Source organism: Loxodonta africana, chromosome 20, assembly GCF_030014295.1.
Source record: "Loxodonta africana isolate mLoxAfr1 chromosome 20, mLoxAfr1.hap2, whole genome shotgun sequence".
In the NCBI taxonomy this organism is placed as follows: domain Eukaryota; kingdom Metazoa; phylum Chordata; class Mammalia; order Proboscidea; family Elephantidae; genus Loxodonta; species Loxodonta africana.
The window spans coordinates 13,988,120-14,012,008 of NC_087361.1; the positions used below are offsets into that span (position 1 = coordinate 13,988,120).

Consider the following 23,889-nt stretch of genomic DNA (forward strand, 5'->3'; position numbering starts at 1 on the left):
AGATTAAAACTTAAAAATTTCAAGTTGTGCTGATAATTGAGCTTAGATTTGAGCCAATCTTTATGCTGTTTGGCAGCTGAAAAATCAATAGTTGCCAACTAGTAAGTTGAACAATGACTAAAATGCTGAGACATAAAACTGTAATAGATTAAGCTAAAACTTTGTTTCTTACCATAAAGGAACAAATAATTGGCTCTAATGTATTAATTTTCCCACACATCTGTCAGTTTGTCATACTGTGGTGGCTTGTGTGTTGCTGTGATGCTGGAAGCTATGCCGCTGGTATTTCAAAAACTAGCACGGTCACCATAGTGGACAGGTTTCAGCTGAGCTTCCAGACTAAGACAAACTAGAAAGAAGGACCTGGCAATCTAGTTCTGAAAAAATTAACCAGTGAAAACCTTATGAATAGCAGCTGAACACTGTCTGATAATAGTGCTGGAAGATGAGCCCTTCAAGGTGAAAGCACTCAAAATATGACCAGGGAAGGGCTGCCTCCTCAAGTTACAGTCAACCTTAATGATGGAGTCAAGTTTTTAGGACCTTCATTTGCTGAGGTGGCACAACTCAAAATGAGAAGAAACAGCTGCAAACATCCATTAATAATAGGAATGTGGAGTGTACAAAGTATGAATCTAGGAAAATCAGAAATTGTAAAAAATGAAATGGAATACATAAACATCGATATCCCCGGCGTTAGTGAATTGAAATGTATTGGTATTGGCCATATTGAATCAGACAATCATATGGTCTACTATGCTGGGAATGACAAACTGAAGAGGAATGGCATTGCATTCATCATTAAAAAGAACATTTCAAGATCAATCCTGAAGTACAACACTCTCAGTGATAGGATAATATCTATACGCCTACAAGGAAGGCCACGAGGAAGGCCAGTTACTATAACTATTATTCAAATTTATACACCAACCGCTAATACCAAAGATGCAAAAATTGAAGTTTTTACCAGCTTCTGCAGTCTGAAATTGATCAAACATGCAATCAAGATGCATTGATAGTTACTGGTAAATGGAACGCAGAAGTTGGAAATGAAGAAGGATTGGTAGTTGGAAAATATGGCTTTGGTGATAGAAATGATGCTGGAGATTGCATGATAGAATTTTGCAAGACTAACAAATTCTTCATTGCAAATAGCTTTTTTCAACAACATAAACGTCAACTACACACGTGGGCCTGGACAGATGGAAGACACACAAATCAAATCGACTAATCTGTGGAAAGAGACAATGGAAAAGCTTCATATCATCAGTCAGAACAAGGCCGGGGCCACCCATCAATTGCTCACATGCGAGTTCAAGATGAAGCTGAACAAGTCCATGAGAGCCAAAGGACGACCTTGAGTATATCCCACCTGAATTTAGAGACCATCTCAAGAATGGATTTGACACACTGAACACTAATGACCAAGGGAGTTGCGGAATGACATCAAGGATATCACACGTGAAGAAAGCAAGAGGTCATTAAAAAGAAAGAAAAGACCAAAATGGATGTTAGAAGAGACTGTGAAACTTTCTATTGAAAGTAGAGTAGCTAAAGCAAGAGTAATAAATGATAAAGTATGAGCTGAACAGAAGATTTCAAAGGGTGGCTCAAGAAGACAAACTAAAGTATTACAATGACATATGCAAAGGTCTGGAGACAGAAAACCAAAAGGGAAGAACATGTTCAGCATTTCTCAAGCTACAAGAACTGAAGAAAAAATTCAACCCTCAAGTTGCAATACTGAAAGATATTACAGGTGAAATATTAAACGAAGTAGGAAGTGTCAAAAGAAGATGGAAGGAATACACAGAGTCACCATAATAAAAAGAACTGGTCGACGTTCAACCATTTAGGAGATAGAATATTATCAAGAACCGATGGTACTGAAGGAAGAAATCCAAACTGCACTGAAGACATCGGCAAAAAACAAGCCTCTAGGAATTGATAAAATACCAATTAAGATGTTTTAACAAATGGATGCAGAAGCTGGAGATGCTCACTTGTCTATGCAAGAAATTTGGAAGACAGCTACCTGGCCAACTGACTGGAAGAGATCCATATTTGAGCCAATTCCAAAGAAAGGTGATCCAACAGAATGTGGAAATTATCGAACAATATCATTAATATCACATACAAGTAAAATTTTGCTGAAGATCATTCAAAAGCAGTTGCAGCAATACATCTACAGAAAGCTGCCAGAAATTCAAGTCGATTCAGAAGAGGACGTGGAACAAGGGATATCACTGCTGATGTCAGATGGATCTTGGCTGAAAGCAGAGAACACCAGAATGACGTTTATCTGTTCTTTACTGACTGTACAAAGGCATTCTACTGTGTGGATCATAACAAATTACATACTACATTGTGAAGAATGGGAATTCCAGAACCCTTAATTGTGCTCACGAAGAGCCTGTACATAGACCAAGAGGCAGTTGTTCAAACAGAACTGTGTAGTTTAAAATCAGGAAAGGTGTGCTTCAGGGTTATACCCTTCTACCATACTTATTCAGTTTGTATGCTGAACAATAAACCCAGAAGCTGGACAATATGAAGAAGAATACAGCATCAGGATTGGAGGAAGACTCACTAACAACCTGCAATATGCAGATGACACAGCCTTGCTTGTTGAAAGTGAAGAGGACTTGAAGCACTTACTGATGACGATCAAAGACTACAGCCTTCGGTATGGATTACACCTCAACATAAAGAAAACAAAAATCCTCACAACTGGACCAATAAGCAACATCATGATAAATGTGAGAAATATTGAAGTTGTAAAGGATTTCATTTTACTTGGATCCACAATCAACACCCATGGGAATAGCAGTTAAGAAATCAAATGATGCTTTGCATTGGGCAAATCTGCTGCAAAAGACCGCTTCAAATTGTGAAAAAGCAAAGACATCATTTTAAGGACTAAGGTGCTCCTGATCCACGCCATAGTGTTTTCAATTGCCTCATATGCATGCAAAAGTTGGACAATGAATAAGGAGACCAAAGAAGAACTGATGCTTTTGAATTATGGTGCTAGCGAGGAATATTGAATACACCACGGACTGCCCCAAGAATGAACAATCTGTCTTGGAAGAAGTATAGCCAAAATGCTCCTTAGAAGCAAGGATAGCGAGACTATGTCTCACATACTTTGGACATGTTATCAGGAGGGATCGGTTCCTGTAGAAGGACATCATGCTTGGGAAAGTAGATGGTCCCAATGAAAAAAAGGAAGACCCTCAAGGAGATGGACTGACACAGTGGCTCCAACAATGGGCTTAAGCACAACAAGGATTGTGAGGATGGTGCAGGACTGGGCAGTCTTTTGTTCTGTTGTACATAGGGTCGCTATGAGTAGGAAACAACTCGACAGCACTTAACAACAACAACATATTAATTTAAAATATTTAAATATTTCTTGTGTTGTTTCCAGGTTGATTTCTTTTTTATAAGATTATAATGTTCATTTCTGACAGTGACACAGCTTAATTACACGAAGCTATCGCTTTCCAAACAAAACGATACAACCTTAAAATGATAGACTATACTAAACATTTTTGAAAATACATCTGTAAGATATTAAGTTGGTAACAGATATTCAGAGGCCAAAGGTAAGTTTTGGTAGTCTTCATGGCATCACTGGGCACAGAGGACAGGGGACAAAGCCCAAGATCCTCCCAAGATGGGGAGTCTATAGGAAACACCTGACTCCTGGCCCCACAAAAAGCTACTACTGCAAAAAAAGCAAGACCACAGTGAAGGGTGATTTAGAAACAAAACCAATCTTTAGGGGACTTCGAGGAAAACTGCTTTCTTTAAACAACGCCGTAGAATGAAAAAACTAAACCCAGTGCCATCAAGTCGATTCCTACTCATAGCGGCCCAATAGGGAAGGAGGGAAATAAACTCCATTGAGAATTTGTAATAATAAGCCAGCTCACATGACAATTTGCAGTCCAAATTCATACTAACAGGGTGGTCTGGAAAAAAAAACCCCAGGCCCAAAAATTTAATATAAAGAGATCCTGAACTGAAATCACCCCATGTACCTAGCAAAAAAAAAAAAAAAAAAAAGTAAAGGGAAGGAAGTCACTTTTAACCCAGGGCTCAAAGAATTCCACATATAAAGTTGTAAGATATACGAGTTTATTAAAAAAACTAAAAAATAACGCACAATGACTGAGAGCCAGAGAAACAACAGATGAATCAGAGCTATAAGGACTTTAAAAATTTAAATTACCAGACAGCATGTAAAACATGTTTAATGTGTTAAAAGAAAAACTGAAATTTTCAGCTAAAAGAGACTATAAAATATGACCAAAATATTAAAAAAAAAAAAAACAGAGAGAGAGAAGCTTTTATAAATGAAATATATAACAAATGCAGAACAAGCAATGAGAATTAGTGTACTGGAAGAGACATATCTGAAGAAACTATACTGCATACAGCCCAAAGAACCAGAGATCGAACAGCTGGAAGAACGATTAAGGGATGTAAAGAACAGAATAAGAAAGTCTACCATCTAATCTAAGCTTTAGAAGGTAAGGAGAGAGGGGGAAAAAAAAAAAAGAAAAGAAAAAGAAATGCCCAGAAGCAATATCTGAAAAGTTAATAGTGGCTGAGAAATTTCTAGATCTGAAGAAAAACACCAATACACAGCTACAGGAATCTCAATGAAACCCAGGAGGATAAAATAAAATCTATACTTACGTACAGCATAATGAAATTCTAGAACATCAAAGACAAAGGGAATTCCGATTGTAAAAGTGGCCAGAGACAGAAAAGGAATGACAATTAGACTGACGATTGACTTTTCAACAGTAACAAGGGAAGCCAGAAATCAGTGAAATAATATCTTCGGTGTACTGACAGAAAACAACTGCCAACTTAGAAGTCTATACTGAAAAAAAATCTTCCCAAGAACAAGGGTAAAATAAAGACATGTTCGAATAAATGAAAAGAATGTGCAAAGGACAGACTTGCACTAATGGAACTTCTAAAGGCTGTATTGAGGCTGAAGGAAGGCGATTCCAGATGGAAGCCTGGGGTAGAAGAAGAGATGATGAGCAAAGAAATTGGTAAATACGTTGGTACATCTAAACCAACACTGACTAAAAGGAAAAATAATAGTTGATAATAAGATCTTGTAGAATTAAAAAAAAAAAAAAGATATGACATCAATGATGTATAAATCGAAAGAGTGTGCTTAGAGTTAAAGTGTGCTGAAGTTCTTAACGTTTGGAGGATTAAGATACTGACTAGCTTTAGACTTTGATAGAGTAACCCTTAATAGAAAGAAAGAGAGTATATAACTTCCAAAGTAGCATGGAGGAAAATGAATAAAAAGGAAGTTCAAAAGAGGCCAAGAAATAAGACTAAAACAAACAAAAAGGTGGCACAAATAGAACCAGACTCTAAATGGCATGGTCTAGTAATAAGACAAATCAGCAACCACATGATAAAGCTGTTCCTCTGTCAGTTTTATCACGGACACCAGCACTTGGAGATAAATCTCAGAGTCTAAATTTGAGGTCACTGAGAATCAACGCCAGGACCAGGCCAAACGGTCCTCCTGGCTCCTAGTGAGGATGAGCAGGCTGGGTGGCTGTCCTTCTGGCTTCCCCAGGGCAGTAGCCACTCACAGTAGCTGGAAGTTGCTTCTGCGTTTTTCAAAACTCAACTGGCACAGTTTTCGTTCAATTTGATTATGCTTTTTAGAAGTCAGCAGTATTTAAAATCATGTTTTGCCCAGAAGTCCCTGTCACACCACTGTTGGCTTTTGAGGGGTAGCTCTGCTCCTGTGTTTTTTTACTCCTCACGCCCTCAGGCAGTTAGAACAAATTCACCACACAGCTTCCCCTGCTTTCATGCTTAAATATTTTCCCCAAGGGAGAAATTTCGTTAGCAAATAATATTTGTTGTCAGGGTAGGTAAAGAAACTTAAATAAACAGAAGAAAGAACAGTTTCCTGGCCCAGGCCTTATCAATATTCAGCTGATTTAAAAATGCCAGAGTCAAAATCCTATCACTGCAAATGCTGCACACACGTTTGCCTCAGAAATGGCTGTGAAATAAATGGCAGATAAAATGAACTAACAGCTAACAATCAACAGGCGGGGGCAGTCTGTCCATAATCGTCATCTCTTTCTCCTGCTAGATTTAAAATGCTTCTTTTCATTCATTTCCCCATTTCTCAGGTCTGCTGGGTGTTGTGCCAGGCGTCGTACAGAATGCCATAAAGCAGTAATGAGGTTTGAGCCAGCAGAGGGAGAGGGCTGAGCAAAGCCATCGGCACACAGTCGGCTCTCAGTAAATGACAGCAGTTCCTTCCTCTTCCTTCCACCCCCGGATATTCTTTATGGAAGTGGAATATTTGATCTGTGAAACGTAAATCAGTGGGATTTTAAGAATCTATCTCATGAGATTCTTACGTCTGTGTCCTACTCCAAAAAGACAATGTTAAAGAACTTACAGATTGAGAAGTTGGGAATAAATGAAAACAGTTTGAAACACAGTACAATAGGACTTTAAGTGATCCTCTCAATGTAATTTCTATTATTGTTTTAATGCTGACGGCACCATAAATAATCACAGAGAGTCAAAGGGAGAGAAGGAAGGAGGAGCGGTGGGGAAAACTGCATAACCCGGAAGCAGTTTGGTGTTCTGCAGTAGAAAAGGCACCGCACTCTAGCCAGAGCTCTGCCGCATCTGTGTCCCTGAGCAGGCTGCTGCACCACCTGGCTCTCAGCTCGGTGAACTATTAAGGTCACATAACAATATATGTATAAATTTTTGTATGAAAAATCAACTTGGGCTATAAACTTTCACCTAAAGCACAATAAAAATAAATAAGATGAAGGGCCCTGACTAGATATCTCCCAGATCCATTCCCTCTACCATTCCATAGTACGAGCCTAATGAACTAGGCTGCAGATAAGACAAGTACAAAGTTCTTAACTCAACGTTAGTATTGTTTTATCACCCAAGTCCAAATCCCTCTACAAGATAACAAAAACCCATTGTCGTCAGGTTGATTCTGACTCATGGCAACCCTATAGGGCAGAGTAGAACTGCCCTATAGGGTTTTCAAGGAGCAGCTGGTAGATTTGAACTGCCGACCTTTTGGTTAACAGCCTGAACTCTTAACCACTGCACCACCAGGGCCCCACTGCAAGACAAGTGAGTATGATCTCTACCAGAGGTTGCTGAAATCAGTCTGAAATTCAAACCCTTGTGCCACTATTTACAAGCTCTGTGCGCAAGTTACTTAATCTCTCTGCTCCTCAAACACTTACCCCACAGGGTCATCCCAAACCAAACCAAACCCACTGCCGTCAAGTCAATCCGGACTCACAACAACCCTATCGGACAGAGTAGAACTGCCCCATACGGTTTCCAAGGAGTGCCTGGTGGATTCAAACTGCCGACCTTTTGGTTAGCAGCTGTAACTCTTAACTACTACACCAGCACGGTTTCCACAGGGTCATTACGTGGCTCAAAATCAATATTACATGCATAGCACCTAGCACCTGACATCCACATAGCATTAAATGTGTTATCTATCATTGATATTGTTGTTATAAGAAAGATCTACTACAAACAAAACCAGTATAGATTATCCTAGAAGCAGTACATGATTAAAGTACTTAGGTGTGTGGTTGTTCATTAGCAGGTTGGTTATCAGTAAGCTCAACGACTGACTCGACGGTGTGATGTAGCTGTGTAAAATGCTAAGAAAACCTCTGTTTACACATAGAGTCTATAAAAGTGGGTAATACAGATACACTAATTTGTTCAAACTTTTGGACAAAGGATGTTATAGACTGAATTATGTTCCCCCAAAACGTGTGTCAGCTTGGCTACGCCATGATTCCCAGTATTGTCCACCTTTTTTTTTTCAATCTTGATTTTTTTTAGTTGTACTTTAGATGAAGGTTTACCAAACTACCTTCTCATTAAACAATTAGTACACATAATATTTCGTGACATTGGTTACCCAAACCCAGTGCCGTCTAGTCGATTCCGACTCATAGCGACCCTATAGGACAGAGTAGAACTGCCCCATAGAGTTTCCAAGGAGCGCCTGGCGGATTCGAACTGCCGACCCTTTGGTTAGCAGCCATAGCACTTAACCACTACGCCACCAGGGTTTCCAAACCCTACAATATGTCAACACCCTCCCTTCCCGACCTTAAATTCCCAATCACCAGCTTTCCTGTCTCCTCCTGCCTTCTAGTCCTTGTCCTTTGCTGGTGTGCCGTTTAGTCTCGTTTTCTTTTATGGACCTGTCTAATCTTTGGCTGAAGAATTGTCTACCATTTTGTCATCTGATGTGATTTTCCTATGTGTTGTAACTCCTACCTCTATGATGTTAATGAGGCAGGATTAGAGGCAGTTATGTTAATGAGGCAGGACTCAATCTACAATATTAGGTTGTATCTTGAGTCAATTTCTTTTGAGATATAAAAGAGAGAAGCTAGCAGAGAGATAGACGGACCTCATTACCAGCAAGCAAGGAGAGCACAGAGTGTGCACATCCTTTGGACCCAGGGTCCCTGCACTGAGAAGCTCCTAGAGCAGGGGAAGATTGATGACAAGGACCTTCCCCCAGAGCCAACAGAGAGAGAAAGCCTTGCCCTGGAGCTGGCACCCTGAATTCATACTTCTAGCCTCCTAAACCGTAAGGGAATAAATTTCTGTTTGTTAAAGCCATCCACTTATAGTATTTGTTATAGCAGCACTAGATAACTAGACACAGGATGTGAGCGGACTTAAATTATATCAAACAGGAACAACTGAAGATTCAGGATAAACTGTCCTCAAACGTTTAAAAAACTGTTATGTCAAGGCAATGCATTTGTTCATCATGGCTCCGTGGCAAGACCAGGAACAATGCATGGAGGTTAGAGGGAGCCCGTTTTCAGTGTGGAATGGAACCGGCTCTTTGGGAAAGTACTAAGCCATTGAAGCTGGTCAGCACTGGTGAAATGACCACTCAGGTGTGCATGTACCACCTCCTCTTGGGACAAAGGCTGAAGTTCTCACTTGAGAGAGAATTCAATCAAAGGATGGATTGTTGGACCACAGGCTTTTGACATGTGTTTCTGTTATGGACTGAATTGTGTCCCCCCCAAAATAATGTGTGTCAACTTGGCTAATCCACGATTCACAGTATTGTGTGACAGTCTACCACTTTGTCATCTGATGTGATTTTTGAATGTGTTGTAAATCCTACCTCTACGATATTAAAGAGGCAGGATTAGCGGTAGTTATGTTAACAAGGCTGGACTCAATCTACAAGATTAGGTTGTGTTTTAAGCCAATCTCTTTTGAGATATAAAAGAGAGAAGTGAGCAGAGAGACATGGAGACTTCATAGCCAAGAAAGCAGTGCTGGGAGTAGAGTGAATCCTTTAGACCCAGGGTTCCTGTGCGAAGAAGTTCCTCGACCAAGGGAAGATTGATGACAAAGACCTTCCTTCAGAGCTGAGAGAGAAAGAGAGCCTTCCCTTGGAGCTGGTGCCTTGAATTCGAACTTCTAGCCTACTAGACTGTGAAAGAATAAATTTCTTTTTGTTAAAGCCATCCACTTGTGGTATTTCTGTTACAGCAGCACTAGATGACTAAGACACCTTCCAAACTTGTATTTTATCATGCAGTTTGGATGTCTAGTGACATGTTACAAGAGGAGTTCTCCTGTACAAAATAACCAGTTGGCAAGTATGCAAGACAATGGTGTTAAATAACACAGGAATTAATATTAAAAATTCAGGTCCCTCCATTAAATTTTCGGCCAGAGTATCCAAGGCACAGCCAATCTCAGAGGTTTGAGTTGATAACCAGCAATATATAGACCTCTAATTTAAAAGAAATTCAGCAGAAAGCTTGATGGATCCATGAGTTAGGTAGTTAGCTCATTACTGTTGAAGAATTAATTCTGTAGTTGGTATAGCCTAGGTAGTTACTCCAACGTTAATTAGGATTTCAGATACACTCTTGTTCACAGTTTTAATCACATTGCTTAGTTAAGCCACTTTTGATTTTTTATGTTTCCCAACAGAAACATGTAGACCCTTAAAATGTAGGGGTGACTGCTTCTAGGAGACAGTTTCATTCTGTCCTCCCAGGATTTGGAAAAAGTTGCTAGAAAAAAGGAAAGGGTTTTACAATTAGAATCCGCCTTCATATCAAGCAGAGCCCTGGTGGCACAGTGGTTAAGAACCTGACTGCTAACAAAAGGCTGGCAGTTCAAATCCACTAGCTGCCCCTTGGAAACCCTATGGGGCAGTTATTTGCTGTCCTGTAGGTTCACTATGAGTCAGAATTGACTCGAAGGCAATGGGCTTGGTTTTCAGTTTTCATATCAAGCAATCAACTATGTAAATAATGGACAAAGCAGAACTGGGGATAGGAGTGGGGATTTTAAAACGTCTCCTTTATAAAAACAACCTTTGAAGGAACCGTTTTACTCTTTTTTTTTTTTTTTACTTCCTAAATGCATTTTTTTCCTCAGGCTCTCTAGACCCATTTCAATGAGTTTACATATAATTAAAAGCTTATTCTCATGCGTTGCTATATTTGAGTTTACGAGGATGAAAGGAATTATATAAATTCAATTTAAGAGGATGAAAGGAATTATATAAATTCAATTTACCCATCCATTTTACACTTCTTGTTGCCCCGTTGCCATTGAGTCGATTCCGGCTCATAGCGACTCTATGGCACAGAGTAGAACTGCCCCATAGGGTTTCCAAGGAGCACCTGGTGGATTCGGACTGCCGACCTTCTGGTTAAACCCACCAAACCCACTGCGGTTGAGTCGATTCCGACTCATAGCGACCCTATAGGACAGAGTAGAACTGCCCTGTAGAGTTTCCAAGGAGCACCTGATAGATTCGAACTGCCAGCCTTTTGGTTAGCAGCCGTAGCACTTAACCACTACACCACCAGGGTTTCTGACCTTCTGGTTAGCAGCTGTAATTTTACCCTTAGTGGTCAACTATTCCAAAGGCATTCTAAAGTGTTTCCACTGACTTTCAACTAATAAAACCTGTTCAATTGTACTTTGTGCCGATAGATCTTTCTCCACAAATATTTACCCTGAAATCAAGAAAACTCCACATATATATGGAGAAATCTCTGTCGGAGTAGTTTCTTTAAAAAATACGCCACTTTAAAAATATATGGGCACAAACTATTTGACAGGGTCCCTTTAAAAACAGACTGGACAAAGTCTTAAGAACAATCTGTACTGGCAACAGACTGAGAAGATGACCTAATAGGTCTTTTCCATCTCTAATTTCTGTGATTCGAGGGTTTTTTACTCCTACAGTAATACTTGTGAGTTCAACAATTTCTCAAAACTATTATTAGTTACCAAGGAAACACAAAATGTTTGCAGGAATAAATAAGCAAATGGACTGGACCTAAATAGCAGGCTTTCCCTGCTCCTCATTTAATATTCTATGGTAGCATCATATTATCAGTTCTTCATTCTCTCCAAGTCATTCTGTTCACCTACTGGTATACCCACTAGAATCCCATAGTCAGCCGATAAAATCCTGTGTAAACCAAGACCAGGGGGTCTCTGGTTAACAGCAGATTCCGTGTTAAATAAGGCTTCCTTGCTTCACTTGGTGAAGAACAAAAATCAAGGCAAAGTTAGGAGGCTTGCAGGCAGTGGTTAGCTTTAAGACCACCATTTCCAGGGAGATTATGCAAATATACACTTTTAAAAAGAACCAATGTCTACAGAAAAGCCACAGACGTGATTAAAATATATATAATAAAGGTAAAAACTAAGATGTACAATCCATACACACACAAATGACCCACAGTATGAAAACAACCATTGTTCACAAATGCTTAGAAAAGCCTGAAAGGATATACAGTGCATTGAATTGTTAAGAGTGGCAGTATTCATGTGGTAGGGCTATGTGTAAAATTTCTTTTCCACTTTTTTTGCGTTTTCCAAATTATGATAGGCACCTATTACTTGTAAAATGGAAAAAAAAAAAAAAAACTATTTTAAAATTAATTTTTAAAGCCAGAAAATATCATTCATTTTAGCTTCAGTAAAGGGCTCCTCATTGCCTAATTTCGCCACTGACGTTGTTACTACCGTCAGTCTGATTTACAGGGGTATTGTTCTAAAATCAAACTCAGCTAAAATATGAGTAGGAGTGGCTGAAGGGTCTCTGTAAGGTTCATTGACTATGGAGGCTGGAACAGGAGATGGGCTGCAGGTAGGCGAGAAAGGGTCTACATGTAAATCTAAGTCCACTGTGGCCCCTTAACTGCTGGTTAAAGGTGTACAGTATAAATGCTGCGCTGTCTGAGGATGGGGTATATTTTCTCTGGGCATCTGTGTGTACAGAGCCAGGCAGGTGGCACCTGAGGAACAGAAAGAAGGCTGAAGGGAAGAGGTTGGTTAGAAAAATGATTGTTCTGTGGCATAGGAAGAAGGAGCTTTCATCCTCAGACTTCCCCTTTGGCCCCTAAGTTATCTAGCAGCAGAGGAGGTATTCAGCCCCTAGCAGGCTTGCCCGGTGCTCAGAGGCACAGCAGCTTTTCACAAAGGCTGCCAGTGGGGCGTCACAAGGTATTCTCCAGCAGAATGCATTAGCACCAAAGGCTTACGCTCTGGCCCCCCAGCTGTAGCCTAATGAACGCAGGATCACAGAACTCTGCCTCCCTATGCCATCCTGGATCTGTCTCCAATCTGCTCAGCTTCTCATGCAGTACCTTGCCCATAGTAAGAACTGTTTTGTTTTGTTTTTTCTTTCCATGTTACAGTGTTTCCACATATACGATTTCATAGGGACAAAGAGGCAAATGTGTCAGACATTCTAAGTTTGCAGAGCTACCAGGGACCAGAGCCCATCGCTCCTCATGGGCAGCTGCAAAAAAATTCCTTGCCTGTAGAGTTGCTTCTGACTCATAGTGACCCTACAGGACAGGGGAGAACTGCCCCCTAGGGTTTCCGAGGAGCGGCTGGTAGAAAGGTTCAATTAATTATGAATATTGATTCTCTGGCACCTAACTGGCTGACCGAAAGACTTTACCAGTCACAAGAAGAAACAAAGGCAGGGAAGGAGGACGTGCAAGAAAATAAGAGTACTCACTTCACAAAGAACTGACTTGACATGCTTAGAAACATGTTAGTAGTATTTTCAAACAGCTAAATAATATGACATTGTCATTGTTGTTAGTAGTGGCTCCCACTACTAGTAACACCAGTTGCTGTGGCGATTGTAATAATCTCTTGGTACTAGTGTGAACCCTGGGAAACTGCTGATATTCAGCCATTTTTGATTTACATAAAAAGAACAACTTCATACAGTTCAGTCTAGTCAGTATCTCCTAGTCTCCAGACTTGTTGCCTATAAACCCGTTCCTTCCATATTAGAAGGCAACTAGCTAGGTGGAAAAATTCTTTGTGCCATTTCCAAACAACAACTTAAAGCTATTACTGATTACTGATATAGATCATAAATTCAGATTACTAATTATAGAAAGAACTTTAATTTGTAGGTATGCTGGAATTTCCTGATGATAAAATGAAAAAAAAGTCATAGTAACTCCACAGAACTAGGCTAGGAAGTAAAATTTTTTCAGCCAAGACTGAAAAAATGGTCATAACTCTATTTGTTCTATTCATAGTAAATATATGTCAGATGCCAAGAGAACAAAAATTACTTCTCAAAGAGAATGTTGGTAGGAAGAGGGAAGGAAATAAGTCTATTCGTCTACTCATATGGCCAATAAGGGCTGGAGTTTTTGATATCCAACTTAGGGTGCTCTTGCGTCAAGACCCTTCCTCAAGACCCTTGACTTTTACCAGCAGGAAAATTGTCTTTGTATCCAGTTTTATTAGAACAAGACACTTCGGTGCCATCCTCCAGAAAACTCAGTAAACGCACAAATCCACAATGTGAACGACATCTGCTAGGGTTATTCAGTGCACAAGGAGTACAGCCGCTCGGGCGGCTCTGGCGCGTGCCTTGTGAAGAGGGTAAGTCTTCATTTTTCTAATCCAACATTCAGTCTGGAAGCTAAAGATACAAACTGCTCAATTAAATCAGAACAGTCCTTAATCAACAACATCCATGACAGGTTCAGAACAAACCAGAAGAGAAGGCTGATTACGGCTGTATGTATAACAACAAAAAAGAAAAAAACAGACACTAAACCCATTGCCATTCAAACTCATAGATTCAAATCCCTGCACCATTACTTTACCGTGTGACCTTGGTCGAGCCACTTTATCCTTCCAAATGTGTTTTTTTTTTTTTTCAATCTGCAAAATATAGCTAATACCACCTCAGAAATGTGTTGTGAAGATTAAATGATAGAATGCAGACAGAGCACTTAACATAGTGATTGGCATGGTCTAAACCCCCCAAAACAAAACCCATTGCCGTGGAGTCAATTCTGATTCGTAGCAACCCTATAGGGTAGAGTAGACCTGCCCCATATGGTTTCCAAGGCAGACTGCCACATCTTTCTCCCATGGAATGACTGGTGGTTTTGAACTGCTGACTTTTTGGTTAGCAGCCAAGTGCTTAACCACTGTACCACCCGGGCTCCTGGCACAATCTAAGAGGTCAATAAATGAGAGTCAATACTGGTTCCTAAAGGAAGCCTGGTGGCGCAGTGGTTAAGCCCGCAGCTGCTAACGAAAAGCTCAGTGGTATGAAACCACCAGCTGCTCCTGGAAGAAAGATATGGCAGCCTGCTTCTATAAAAGATTACAGCCTTGCAAACCCTACAGGGCACTTCTACTCTGTCCTACAGACTCTCACTATGAGTCGGCATCGACTCAATGGCAACAGGTTTTGGTTATTTATTGGTTCCTGAGGAGAATTATCACATGCTATGGTCTCACTTTGAAGCCAAGATCAGAGTCCCTGAGGGAGTAACATGGTACCAGGCAAGACACAGATGGCCTAGGAGTCCAATCCTCTTCTCTCTTTCTTCAAGAATGACCCCAGACAAGTGTTTTGTTCATTTCATTTCTCCATTCTTCAGTTACTCCAACTAAAGAAAAGGAGGAAATAATACTAACATATTTCACAAGGGAACTGGGAAGTCAAAAGAAGGAGAATAAAGATAGAGTGAGTTTAAAAATGTGAGAAAGAAGTAAAACACAGTGTCAATGTAAGGAAACCTCTTTGACCATCAGAGGAAAGGGAGGCAAAACAAGCTACAAAAATATTAGCTTTGGGCTAAAGGCACTTTATGTTATCAGTTTGGAGTCAAGTTTGAGGTGTTTATGCCTCATGCAACTTTCTTAATAGTCGTTTTGTCTCATTTGTAATTTAAAAATCTAGTATAAAAGTCTCAAAAAGGATTTTTTTCATGAGTCAAGCACAGGAGACTAAAAAGATTATATTGCACTTCACAACAAACCAACATCTAACATGTTAATAGAAAACCATAATCAAATATTAAATTTTAAGTTCAGCTGAAGGGTATGGCCATGTGGCTTCTCCAAAACAGTATTTATGAAAAGCAGGAGTTAGTTTAATGCTGGCTTCTCAGTAGGTACTTTGAGTGACCTGGAAGAACCGTCAAAGTGAGCTCACAGCTTAGCAAACACACGTGTTTATTTCTGTGCCCTGTGTCTTTATCCCACCCCACTCTCACTGACTATACACTCCCTTTGCAACTAGTCTCTCTCTACCCCACGCTAAGGAAAACAAGCAAGCACTTTATTTTCATTATTCTTGTTTGACAAAACATATGGAAACAATAATTCTACAGACATATGTACATCATAATAGGAAGCAATCCTATCTTAACATAATTTAAAACGAGGTTTTAAATAGACTCAAGCGATTACAACTACTCAATTCATCTGAAGCTTACAAATGTGGCAGTCACTCAGGTCCCTAATTTATTTAGCAGACTCATACAGTTGAGTTAGGACTTTAGAGATTGCCTCTCTTAATCATGTGCAAGATAACTGAAAACCAAACCCCGTTGCCGCTGAGTCAATTCCGACTCATAGCAATCCTACAGAGCAGAGTAGAACTGTCCCATAGGGTTTCCAAGGAGAAGCTGGTGGATTCGAACTGCGACCTTCTGGTTAGCAGTCGAGCTCTTAACCACTGTACCACCAGGGCTCCAGCAAGATAATTAGGAGACTAAATCTCATTTACCAGATACAGGTTTTATACAGGTAAATTTGCCCCACACTAGAGGGTAACTAATAGCGACCCTACAGGACAGACCAGAAATGCCCCATAGGGTTGCAGGGAGCAGCTGGTGGGTTCCAAACACCCACCTTTGGTTAGCGGCCGAGCTGTTAACCACCGCGCCACCAGGGCTCTCACAGGGTTGCTGTCAGTCAGAACTGACTCCACGGCATCGGGTTTGGTTTTTTTGGGGGGAGGGGGGAGGTTGAGGGTTGTTGTAGAGGGTAACTGGCTTAATTCAATCTTACTTGGTTAGTTGTTTTTTTTCTTGTGTGTGTTTTTTTTTGTTTGTTGGTAAAACCAATGGATTAAAATCATTCTAACTTCTATTTTTATACTTTGTCTTGAAAGTACAGCACAAAACATTAACTTTCTTTAAAAATATTTTTCCTACCAAGTAAACTGATTAGTTTTAACTTCTTTAGTTAAAACACCGGCATGCAGAAACGAGGAACAGGGAGGTTCTTTCAGGAAAAACACTGAAAAAAATCGGATTTCATCTGGCCTTCCCATCATCACTTGAAGAATTGTTTGGTAGTTACATCATCAGGAAATAAAGTACTATCCTCTGAGGACCCCTACTCTTTACAAAGAGGAAGGAGAAGGTTTGAAGTCTAAATTACCCTCGGAAACGTCTCCAAAAACCGACTTCTCCCTTCCTCTCGCGCCTCCCCCCAGCAACCAAAAAACAAATGTTACAAAAATGAATTTACAGAACTTCACATCAGAATAACAGGGTGCGTGTTTTAGGAAAACAAAGTCGTAACAGAGGCTTTAGGGACCCAGAGGGAGAAAGTCCGAGGCGGGTGGCCCGTGGCCCCCACGGACTCGGCGAGCCCGGCAGGAGGGCGCCGGCGTCACCCGCCCGCCGCCCACCGCCCACCGCCCAGCCCTCTCCGCGGGGCGCCGGGGGCCCGCGGGCCGTTCACACGCTCCGCGCGCCGGCAGGAGCCGGGCCTCCTCCGCCGCCGAGGGTCTGGCTGCCCCGCCGCCCCCGCCGCCCGCGCCCCCGCCGCCCGCGCCGCACACGCGGAGCGCCTTATAAGGCAGCGCGCTGACGTAAGGCCCAAAGCCGGGCGCGCTGGGCGCCCCGCTCGCATTGTTCGGGCGGCTCCCGGAGCGCGCGCAGCCGGCTCCAGCGCAGCGCGGCTCGACAGCGGCCCCGGCCCGGCCCGCGCCCGGCCCGCGCCGGCAGCTCAGGTAAGCGGGGGCCGCTCTGCTGCAGCGCGGGGCGCTGCTGTCCTGTCGGGGAGCCAGGCTGCGGTGCCCGCGGGTGGCTCCCCACTATCTCGGCGCCACCGGCTGCAGACAGGCTTCGCTGAGGGCGTTCAATGAACTCTGGCTTCAAAACTTTTTCCAGTTCATACAAAACTTTCAAGGTTTTCTGCGGCGGAGCAGAGAGAGATGGGATTTAACTTTAAATGTTGAGCGATTGGGCAAGACTGTGTATTACATACGCTCTCCCAGTGAGCTACTCGTTGAACCTGCCCGTATGAAGGAATCTTTGGGGAAAGGGGTGGGGGGGATATTGTGGCACAGCTCTCGTTCGGATCTTCCCTCCTCCTGCAGACTCGCTTCTGTCTAAGGAACAGAGTGCGAAACACTGCGACATGGTAGTGGATTCGTTAGTGCTTTTTTTTTCCCTTCTGAATCTTAATATATATGTATATATAACAGAAAAACTGTTAGTACATTTTAGGATTAGGCTGAATCTAGCTTAAAAATGAAAAACACTTTAAGCTTTAAAAAATCTTATCAACGCTCTTCTGTCTTGAAAGTATATGCCAGTTTGTAAGAGGAAGTAACTATCACAGTTTTAAGTTCTTTTTACTTCAGCTCCAGTCACTGATAAATGACCAACCACACTAAAAATTAAAGTTATCCTCTCTGGAGTAGTATTTTGGATGATCGTTTATTATGTGAAAATACTAATTTAAAAGGAAAAACTTACAGAACTTTGCACCATTACTAGTTATATCTAAACCTTGAGCAGGCTATTGTTATAAACTAACCCTTACAGTAAGATAACTTAATACTCAGCAGATGCTGAAATCCTACATAATATTTTACTTTACTTTTCAAAATAAAAATCAGCAGAGGAATTAAAAATGAAAGATACGTTATGTCAAGTTTAAAACATTAGGAGATAAAACTTGATTTATCATTCAGACTTTATCCAGACTGAACATATTGTAAAATAAAACTTAAGAACTCTGTGACAGAATTACCTTTTAAAATAACCTCTTTATGTTTTGTAAGTATACACAGTGCAAAGCCAGAATTCATACACTGTCATTTTTGTTGAGTCACTCTAAGACTGAAAAATGTTTAATATTGTTGGCATTTGAATTACCACATAGGATCTGTTTAGATATAAAGTTTAATAGAAGAGCCAAAAACCCGTCGTCATCGAGTAGATTCCCACTCAGTGACCCTATATGACAGAGTAGAGCTGCCCCATGTAAACTTTACAGAGGCAGGATTGCCACATCTTTCTCCCACAAGCAGCTGATGGGTTCGAACTCCCAACCTTGCAGTTAGCAGTGGAGCACTTAACCACTGCACCACCAGGGCTCCTTAACAGAAAAGCAGAGTACCATAATTATCAGAGATGTTGTGAGTGTTATAAATTCAAATTTTGTTTATATCTCACTGTCAGTTAGAAGAAAAAAATCATATCCTAAAGGATTTATCATTTGAAACATACCATTTCTTTTACATGCTCAAAATTTGGGATCTATCTGTATGTTTCTAGTAATTTCTGTGGCTGAGATTTTCAAAACATATGGCATCGGTGTCCACCATTTTGGCTTCGAAAAGAGTGTTTTTTTTTTTTGCTAATTTTGTTGGGTGCAATACAAGGCTTGGTTTTCGTATTCTAAAAAAAAAAAAAAACTACACATTATTTAGCCTGAAGTTAGGCTATATAAACTGCAAGCTAGCACTGAGAAGTAGGGTTTTCCCAAAACTATTATTTGAAACCTAGGGAAGCCTACCATAATGAGAAGAGAGAGAGGGGCCAACACCCAGGTCACTGTGGAGAAGTACAGAATATGCACTAGAAAAGTTGTTTATTTGATATAGGCTGTAATTGGAAACTGAAAAATCCCTGCCTTGGGAAAAAGGTTATTCTGCTGTTTTGAATCTAATAGAGGAGGAGGGAAACAGAAACCATTAATTATTGTTTCAGTTATACCCAAAGTACCATCTGTACCATAAACTATAGCTCAACTGTTGAAAATCATAACCTCTATCAAAGCTTTAACAGCTGTGTTTCCCAGAGTCTGCAATTTATTTTTTTAAAGCAGGCAAGCATCAATTTTTTTTTTTAATTTTAAATGACAAACTTCAGTATTCCACACCTTTTCCCATTTATTAACTTTAAAGCGTGGTTCACAGAACAATCACTCATTAAGACCCCTTTTAAAACTGAAAGTTAAACAAGATTTATCAACAGATACATATCTCACAGGGTGAGCATTCTTGGTTCTTAGGACAATCTATATGATTGAAAAAGTGTTTTTTGATTGAATAAATGTGCATTTTACACTTGCAAATAAAGTACATTAATTTTGTGCTTAAGAAATTCATGGCAAGTGTTTTGGCCCTTTATGGCGACTGACCTTAACTGTTAAGCACTGGTATTTTTGTGATGTTTTCCTAATGCTGGAATGAAGTCGATAATAATAGCCAATATGAATCAAGCCTAGGCTTTCTTAATTTTCCCATTAATTTGCCTCCTCAAAAGGCTGTTTCACAGTTCTCTGCTGCCTCTTGCACTGAAAAAAAGTGCCGTTGGTAATAAATGGATTTTGATGTAATGAAGTTAATTCTGTTCTGTCTATACCTAGTGCTTCAGGGCAAAGCAAAAACTCTGCAAGGTGAACAGGGAAAGAGAACACAGCCCCTCCTATTTAAGGGAAAGAGGAAGGGCGGCTGGAAGAGAACTGCTTCGAAAAGACTGGATATTGTGGTGTAAGAGTAAGAGGGTGTAAAGCAGAGTTCGTCTCAGTCCATCTCAGGAGCTGAAATGCCCCATCTGTTGCTTACAGAGTCAGCATCTTTGAAAAATCGAACACATCCTACCTTATTCTCTTGGGCATATCATTAATCTTAAATGAGTTTTAGGATTTATTTAAATTGGATTCGACCATATCCATTTAACTGCAGTTTAAACTGATTGTTTAGTTTCTGCGAGTTAAGGATTTCAAGATGAAGAGACACTGCACATGCAGCCAGCATCATACCCCTTTATATTTCTGTGGCTGCTTCTGCCATCACCAGAGGACGTCTGAGCCACCAACCCAGCCACTTCTCTGTTTCCTTTGCTGGGAATTCGTGTGTGCTACAGAGGCTTTGAAACTCCTCCGGCCGGTCAGTTTCTTCTCCTGAAGTAAGGCAGGGCCTTCCCGTCCTGAACCTTTCTGTTAGGCGCACTGATTCCTCCTGGGTCATCACCAGCATGGCTGGAAGCCCTGTCATACCCCTCTTAAAAAAAAGAGTTGAGGTTCTTTCCCCCACCTTCATCTGCACTAACATTGCCTCTGACTGGGAAAGCTGGGCAAACAAAAGTGGGAAGGCTTGCCAAGGGAAGTCCCTTGGTTCTTTTCAGATATGGGAGAAGCATTCCTCCTTCATGCTTGTCCCCTCAGACGCTTTAGCAGCTTGAGCTGGGCCAGCAGCAGTTTTAATTCTCAGTCCAAGCACAGAGGATGACACTCCAGTAGTGTTCTCTTATTTATCTGACTATTCTAACATTCCTGTGTCCTACTGTTTCCAAAGTAAGATCAGCTCCTAAAGAAACTTTTTTTTTTTTTTAAACGAATAGATGTGTGTGGGGGCGGGGGTGCATAGGCAGGTATGTGAGTGTGTAAGTGGGTAAGTGCATCCTGGGATAGGTAGAGGTGCAGATACACATACAACCAATTCCTTGTTTCTGTTTAAGACAGCTACTGAGTCTAGCCTAGAGCTTAGTGATTATTAGCCAAAGAGAGCCTACATTACGTCAGAGTGGCAAACACCCATCTCCACAGATAGGAGTTTCAGAAGTGCCTTGCTGAGTTCTTCTCTACGGACAATGTAATGCCCCAGACCCCAGAGAGTACGCACTACTCGCGTGCACACCCCTGGCAGGGACTGCCCACGGAACATTATAGCTGGAAGAGGCCTTGGAGGTCATCTGATCCACATGCCTCACTTTACAGGAGAAGGAACTGATATCTACAGTGTAACTGTCCCAGAGACACAGAGCTACTGAGAGGCAGAGCCAGGGCCCGCTGCATTCTTGGGCCTCAGCCTACCTTTTGCTTCTCCTTAAATTAGTGGTAGGAAGAGAGAACAGAATTCCCAGAAGCAGCCTCGGCCTTGTAGATGGTTATCTGCATATAAAACCCATTAAAAAAAAAGAAAGTTGAAAGCCTCAAAGCTCTCTTAATAAGTACAAGCAGTTAAGAGGCAAAGGGAAAGGAGGGAGGTGAAAATAAATATGGTTCAGCTAGCCTATAACAATGCAAAACCAAACCTGCCGCCATGGAATCGATTCCAACTTCTGTGTGTTACGGAGCAGAACTGGCCGTGGGGTTGTCTTGGCTGTCATCTTTAGGGAGGTGGATTACTGGCCTTTCTTCCATGGTGCCACTGGGTGAGACTGTACTGCCAGCCTTCAGATTACTGAACACAAACCACTGTGCCACCCAGGGACATCATAACAATGGAAGGAGGAAGATACAGGGGAGACGAAGAAAACAAAAAGTAAAAGTGCTTAAGGTCTCTGTGTGGCAAAACTTACTCCTGACTGGAAGCTGAGAGGTGCCCTGGAAATTGTGTGTTTGTGTGTGTGTGTGTGCTGTGATCAAAGACATTTAGGTCTGAATCACTACCTTGACAAGTCACCTCTTCTTAGCATCTTCCAATTAAACATTCTGCACTCCCAGCCCTCTCCAGCTAGCGAGCTCCCTTCCAAAATTCAAAGCAATTTAATGCCTTCAAAACAGCCTCCCCCAAAACTACAGAGGAAGTCACTCATGAAAGCTGTAAGCTGTTGGTGATACCCTGCTTTATTCCCCTTCAGACCACGCATTGCTAACTGACATTAAATTACACATTAACTGCTGATTTGTTTATTGTGGGCCTACTGAGCTATAAAGGAGTCCTGGTGGTGCAGTAGTGTAAGTGCTCAGCTGCTAACCAAACAGTTGGTGGTTCGAACCCACCAGCCACTCCACAGGAAAAAGATGTGGCTATCTGTGGGGCAGTTCTACTGTGTCCTGTAGGGTCGCTACAAGTCAGAATCAGCTTGACGGCAACGGGTTTGGTTTTTGTTTCTGACTGAACTATAAACTTCTCAAAGGCAGTACTTGGTCTGTTTTGCAGCCAGCCTAGAGTACCTGGCTGTAGTTAATAGGTGTGTCACTAGGACAAGAGGATAAACACGTGAACAAATGAATTACAACCTAAAAGCTTCTTATTTGGTAAGAAATGAGTATTTCTGGAAACAGTAGGCTGGAAATGGTCCCTTCTTATACATTTTTTTCAAGAGGCCGAAACATACCCCTGCCACTACTTGGAGTAACTGCATAGAACTGACTTACAAACACAAAAACCAGAAAACAACTGAGGCCCAGATGAAGTCAACCCACTGCCACTGAGTCGGTTCCAACTCACAGCGATGAAGTCAAGGCAGGTGTAACTTTGCTTTGTACTATAAGGCATGTGTTGTGTAGGCAGCTGCTTCTCTGTTATCTGCCCACCACCACCCACCTCACTTAAACTCCCTCCTCAAAGTAATGAAGTGAAGGTGGTGAAAGAGTACCAGGTGAATCGCCCTGGGGCATGGAAGGGTCTGTAAGCAAAATATGAAGGACAGAGGGCAGTGGTTTTTGTCCTTAATGAAGGGTGGTTCCTCTGAACCTCCCTAATCGCTAGGCTTCAGCTGAGGGCCTGGAACATGCAGCCCAGCTTGTCTTTGCAGGAACTGGAAACCAGCAGATTGCCTTTTCCCAAGCACACACTTTGATTCCAGAGTTTCTGTGCCCAGTGCATCTGCCAGCTTTACAGAAAAAGGAATGATTTTTCTATAATAACCAAGTTAGGTGGCTCTGACACAAACATGTGAAGACAGCCTAGAGCTGGCACCTCTCCTCATCAGCAGTCAACACTTACTGAGCATTTCTACCAAGCACTGTGCTAAGCACAAAGCAGAATGACATGCCCAGTGACTAAGTTCTTCACACGTCACACCACGTCAGCGACCCAGCTGAACCTACTACCGTGGACTGGCACCGCGTTAATGACAAGGACTAAGATTACCAGTGTCTCTTGCACACAGCTGCGGTCACGGTCCCATCCCTGCTTTTTTAAAATATTCTTTCTTTACGGGCTGATAAAGCAATGTAGACCAGAGAGGTCAGCAGAACATAAAAACTAAGTAAAGATAAACAATGTGGGATTATTTTAAAAAACAACAACAGAATACAGCCAATTTCCAAGCTTGGCTAATAGTGATCCAGAACTGACATGGACATACAGTGTTACTCGGTGGTGAGACTAAGGAGGAGGAATAATGGTCAATAAGTCTAAGCTCTGTTCTTCTTGGCTCTGCCACTCACTCACTGGGGGAGCCTTCATCAGCCTTGGCTTCCACGAACCTAAAGAAGGGAAACAGTGTCACCCACCTCTAAGTATCAATATTGGAT

General features: G+C 41.5%; 2 protein-coding genes across 3 annotated transcripts in view; one reads left to right on the forward strand and one right to left on the reverse strand.

Moving 5' to 3' along the window:
- Positions 1–23,889, reverse strand: part of CMSS1 (cms1 ribosomal small subunit homolog) — a 418,629-nt gene that overhangs the window by 331,529 nt on the left and 63,211 nt on the right. The gene's annotated exons all lie outside the window — the stretch shown is intronic.
- LOC104846759 (filamin A-interacting protein 1-like) overlaps positions 17,317–23,889 on the forward strand; it is a 63,745-nt gene continuing 57,172 nt past the window's right edge. Inside the window, exon 1 of the mRNA XM_010598601.3 lies at positions 17,317–17,395. The gene's annotated coding sequence lies outside the window, so the exon portion shown is untranslated. The remainder of the gene's footprint in view (positions 17,396–23,889) is intronic.